Source organism: Zea mays, chromosome 3, assembly GCF_902167145.1.
Source record: "Zea mays cultivar B73 chromosome 3, Zm-B73-REFERENCE-NAM-5.0, whole genome shotgun sequence".
In the NCBI taxonomy this organism is placed as follows: domain Eukaryota; kingdom Viridiplantae; phylum Streptophyta; class Magnoliopsida; order Poales; family Poaceae; genus Zea; species Zea mays.
The window spans coordinates 180,010,523-180,016,522 of record NC_050098.1 but is presented as its reverse complement, the minus strand read 5'-3'; positions in this window follow the sequence as shown (position 1 = coordinate 180,016,522).

Genomic DNA, 6,000 nt, shown 5'->3' with positions numbered 1-6,000 from the left:
GTTTCAGAGGCAGTACCCGCAGCAGCAGCAGCAGTATCGTCAGCACAGCCAGCAGGGAGGTAATCAGTATCAGAAGCAGAACAACCAGGCACCTCGCCTTCCTGCCCCAGCAGCAAATCAGAGCAACCAAGCAGCCCCAGCACAAGGAGGAGGCAGAGGATGTTTCCACTGTGGAGAACAAGGCCACTGGGCGATGCAGTGCCCAAAGAAGATGGCGCAGCAGCAGACCAACCCCAATGCTTCAGCAAAGCAAGGTGTACTGCAGCCGGCAGCAGGCAATCGTAACCAAGCATACAACCGCGGAAAGGTGAACCACTTGGAGGCCGAAGCGATCCAGGATGCACCAGATGTGGCAGTAGGTATGTTCTCAGTCGAATCTCATCCCGCAAAAGTGCTATTTGATACTGGTGCAACTCATTCTTTTGTCACTGCAACATGGGTAGAACTGCATAACATCTCAGTAGAGGCAATGATGCCACCCATGAGGATTAATTCGGTTGGTGGCAGGGTGCAAACAGATAAAATATGTTCAAACATAATGGTGGAAATAAGGGGGATAGGATTCCCCAGTGACTTAATAGTAATAGGCACCCCTGGGATAGATGTCATACTAGGGATGAACTGGTTGATGAAGTATGAAGCAAATGTTAGTTGTGACAAGAGGACCATAACATTGAAATCCCCGTCAGGAGAGGAGGTAGTGGCCGAGCTAAGGATGCCTAAGTCAGAAGAGGGAGTCTGTCATCAGATTTCAGTTGATAGTAGGGAGCCCAACCCGCTCAAGGCTATCAAGGTTGTGTCGGACTTTCCGGATGTGTTTCCCGAGGAGCTAACGGGCATGCCACCCGAAAGAAAAGTCGAATTTGCCATAGAGCTTATCCCTGGTACCGCCCCCATTTCAAAGAGAGCCTATCGAGTGTCTGGACCAGAATTGGTGGAACTCAAGAAGCAGATAGATGAGATGTTAGAGAAGGGTTACATCAGGCGAAGCACCTCGCCTTGGGCCGCTCCAGTGTTGTTTGTAGAGAAGAAAGATGGTACCAAAAGGATGTGCATAGACTACAGAGCCTTGAATGAAGTCACTGTCAAGAACAAGTACCCCCTGCCCAGGATAGAAGATCTGTTTGACCAGCTCAGAGGTGCCAGCATATTCTCGAAGATAGATCTGAGATCTGGTTATCATCAACTCAGAATCCGACCCTCGGATATACCAAAGACAGCATTCATCACCAAGTATGGGTTATATGAGTTCACAGTTATGTCCTTTGGTTTGACAAATGCGCCAGCCTTCTTTATGTACCTGATGAACAGTGTGTTCATGGATTATCTGGACAAGTTTGTGGTGGTGTTCATCGATGACATTCTCATATACTCTCAAAGTGAGGAAGATCATGTAGAGCATTTGAAGATGGTATTGCAAAGACTTCGAGAGCATCAGTTGTATGCCAAGCTGGGCAAATGCGAGTTCTGGATTCATGAAGTCTTATTTCTGGGTCACATCATAAATCAAGATGGGTTAGCAGTGGATCCAAAGAAAGTAGCAGATATCCTGAACTGGAAAGCACCGAAAGATGTTTGTGGGATCAAGAGCTTCATTGGAATGGCTGGGTATTATAGGCGTTTCATTGAAGGTTTCTCGAAGATTGCTAGACCAATGACAGCGTTGCTAGCGAAGAAAGTTGAGTTTAAGTGGACCCAAAAGTGTCAGGAAGCATTTGAAGAACTGAAAAATAGATTGACTACAGCTCCTGTGTTAGTCCTGCCTGATGTTCACAAGTCATTCTCAGTGTATTGCGATGCTTCGTACACCGGATTGGGATGTGTACTGATGCAAGAAGGGAGAGTTGTAGCATACTCATCTCGACAGCTGAAGATCCATGAGAAGAATTATCCCACACATGACCTGGAATTGGCAGCAGTGGTTCATGCTTTAAAGACCTGGAGACATTACTTGTATGGGCAGAAGTGCGACATCTACACGGATCATAAAAGTCTGAAGTACATATTCACCCAGTCAGAGTTAAACATGAGGCAGCGAAGATGGTTGGAATTGATCAAAGACTATGAGTTGGAGATACATCACCATCCGGGCAAAGCCAATGTTGTTGCAGATGCTTTGAGCAGGAAAAGTCAAGTCAATATGTTGGCCTCGCACCCAATGCCGTATGAGTTAGCCAAGGAGTTTGACAGACTGAGCCTCGGTTTCCTGAATAGTACGCAAGGAGTGACAGTGGAATTAGAGCCCACCCTAGAGCGGGAGATCAAAGAAGGGCAAAAGGATGATGAAAACATCAACAAGATCCGGCAGCTGATCCTAGAAGGAAGAGGCAAAGACTTTCGAGAGGATGAAGAAGGAGTAATCTGGTTCAAGGACCGATTGTGTGTTCCCGACCTCAAACCTATTCGGGAATTGATCCTCAAGGAAGCTCATGAGACGGCCTACTCCATACACCCGGGAAGCGAGAAGATGTACCAGGATTTAAAAAGAAGGTTTTGGTGGTATGGCATGAAAAGGGAGATCGCGGAATATGTCGCCATCTGTGATAGTTGTCAGAGAACCAAAGTAGAGCATCAGAGGCCTGCCGGATTGTTGCAGCCATTGCGGATTCCTCAGTGGAAGTGGGATGAGATCGGGATGGATTTCATAGTTGGCCTACCTCGTACCCGGGCCGGCTACGATTCCATCTGGGTGGTTGTGGACCGCTTAACAAAGGTGGCCCACTTCATACCTGTGAAGACGACATACACCGGAGCAACGTTAGCTGAGTTATACATGTCACGAATAGTCTGCCTTCATGGTGTGCCGAAGAAGATAGTGTCAGATCGAGGAACGCAGTTCACATCTCATTTTTGGCAGCAGCTACAAGAAGCTTTGGGCACCCATTTGAACTTCAGCTCAGCTTATCACCCGCAGATAGACGGCCAGACTGAAAGAACTAACCAGATCTTAGAAGATATGTTGAGAGCCTGTGCGTTGCAAGACAAGTCAGGATGGGACAAAAGGTTACCTTATGCAGAATTCTCCTACAACAATAGTTACCAGGCCAGCTTGAAGATGTCACCGTTTCAGGCACTCTATGGACGGAGTTGTAGGACTCCGCTGCACTGGGACCAGCCTGGAGAGAGACAGGTGTTTGGCCCTGACATCTTGCTTGAAGCCGAAGAGAATATCAGAATGGTTCGGGAGAACCTGAAGACAGCCCAGTCAAGGCAGCGAAGCTATGCGGACAGAAGGAGAAGGGAACTGAGTTTTGAAGTGGGAGACTACGTCTATCTGAAGGTGTCACCTATCCGAGGAGTCAGAAGGTTCGGAGTCAAAGGAAAGCTAGCACCCCGGTACGTCGGACCATATCAGATTCAAGCCAAGCGTGGAGAAGTGGCCTACCAGCTCGACCTACCAGAGAGTTTGTCAGCAGTGCACAATGTGTTCCATGTGTCACAATTGAAGAAGTGTCTGCGAGTACCAGAAGAACAGTTGCCAGTGGAAGGTTTGGAAGTCCAGGAAGATCTGACATACATAGAGAAGCCAACGCAGATTCTGGAGTTTGCAGACAGAGTCACCCGGAGGAATACCATCAGAATGTGCAAAGTCAGATGGGGTCACCACTCTGAGGAAGAAGCAACCTGGGAACGAGAAGATGACCTGAAGGCCAAATACCCTGAACTCTTTGCTGACCAACCTTGAATCTCGGGGCGAGATTCTTTTAAGGGGGATAGGTTTGTAACACCCTGAATTTGGGGGTATAAAATTTCTTTGCTCATATTCACAAATTCAGGTGTTACTTCCTTTTCTCATCCTTCCTAATTCTTTTCTCTCTCATTTCTATAGGAGCTAAGTGCTTATTCTACTTGTAACCATAGTTTATTATGTTAAACCCTAGTAGAGTATGAATTGTTGCATCATGTTGAACCCTAGGTTTCACTTTTGTTTGGTGCATAATTCTCAAAAAGTCTAATTTGGATTTTGGGGCTCATTTGAATTTGAATCAAATAGAATAGGTAAAAAGAAAAGGGAAAAACAATTCAGAATAAAAGGAAAAGGCAAAGCAGCCCACTTACCCGCCCTCCTCGGCCTTTCGGCCCAGTCGGCCCACCCCGCGCGCGCCTCTCCCCCCCCCTTCTCTCTCTGCGCAGCGGGCCCGGCCTGTCGGCGCGCCCGCCTTCCGCGCACCCGCCTCTCTCTCTCACTGCTCGTCCGGCCCCACCCGTCGGCGCCCGCCTTCCCCGCGCGCGCCCGCTCCCTCGCTCTCTCTCTGCCCGTGGGCCCAACCCGTCAGCCCCGCTTCTCTCGCGCCCGCTCCCTCGCTCTCTCTCTGCGTCGCGGGCCTGGGCTGTCAGCCCCGTCGTCCCCGCGTAACCGCCGCCGAGCTGCTCGCGCCCACCTCCCCCGCGCCCACGTCGCGCGTGGGACTCGCCCCACCTCGCCCTCGGCCACTTGTGCCCCGAGCCCACTCGCCCTCACCCTCTCCCCCCATTTGCGCCCAGTAGACCCTCTCTCCCCCCCTCGCTGTGCGCACGTAGAGCACCGCCGCCATAACCCCGTCGTCCCGAGCTCGGTTCTTCATCGCCGTTGGAGCTCCGCCGCGCCCTTAGCCCCGGTGAGCTCCGCCCCGACGCCCGCAACTCGGAACGCGCCCCAATTCCCTCTCCCCCTCCCTATTTCTCTCTGCCCGCGCTCACCCGTCGTCCGCCGTGCAGCCGCCACCGTCGACCCGGGTCCCCGTCGCGTCTCCGTCGCCGCCGAGGAGTCCCCGGAGCCCGCCTTGAGGTAACGGACCTCTCCCGCCCCTATCGCCCTTTGTTTGGCTCTCTGTTGCGTTTGATTGCTCGCCGGAGTAGAGTAGCCCCGCCGCCGAGCCGCCCCGCCGTGAACCGCCCCCCTCCGGTGCCTCTGCCCCGACCCAGACCCTACCGGAGAACTCCCCGCGCCCTCCCCGACCTCCCCGACCACTCGGATTGCCCCAGAGCCCCGCCAGTCGCCCGTGCCCCTCGTCTCCGGCGAGCCCTCCGCCGCGGGGACGAGCGCCGCCGCCCAGCTAGCCGTAGGGAAGACCCAGGCCGCCCATCCGATCTCCGCCGTTCGACCCAGATCGGGCGGCCCTGATTCAACTCGCCCGGACCTAATCCTGGCCGTCCGCCAGCGATCCAGCGGCCCAGGCCCACTACCCCCTCACCCCGTCTCTCTGTCCGCCCGGCCCCGCTTGTCAGCTCGCTCGCTCGCCCGCGCTGTCCGCCCGGCCCCGCCCGTCAGTCCGCCCGCGCGCTCTGCCCGCCCGGTCCCGCTTGCCAGTCGCCCGCGCCCGCGCTGTCCGCCCGGCCCCGCCTGTCAGCCGCTCCCGCCGCCGCGCGCCCGCGCGCCCGCCCGCAGGATCTAATCCTAGCCGTCGATCTGAGATCCAACGGCTGTAGGCGCTCGATACCCCTTCGCCCGCGCATTTTCTTAAAGAGCCCCCCTGTTTTCTGGAAATTGCGCCCGCCGTCCCTGGTTTCTCGCAGTTAAGTCCCTGGCCCTTTTATTTAATTAAAAATAAGTCCTTAGGGTATAATTTTAACCCCTAAACTTGTAAAATTCATAACTTTGTCATATGAACTCCAAATTAGGTGCTTCAAATTGCAAAATGTTCATAATATAATTATCTATCTGTTTATGCAATGTTTCCCTGCTGTTTCCATGTATTAATTAATAGCTAATCACTAGGATAGGATTAAGACTATTGAAACCTTATTTAAGATGATTGGAAATGAGTAGACTTTAATAAAAGTTGGATTACTTAAGTTTAGGGACTTAAACACCTAGGTTTAGGAACTTAAACCAGGTAATTATTTAATCCCACCCCTGACTTAGACCTGATTAGTGGATAGTGAATCACTTTGTGTAGTCCTCTACCCCAGACCTAGGGAACACTAGAGTGCCTATCCCTTTTCTGTTATGAACTTGTGACCCCTCTCTGCTGCATATGTTTGGTATATTGTTTTCTGTTTGTTATTTTCCCAAGTGCA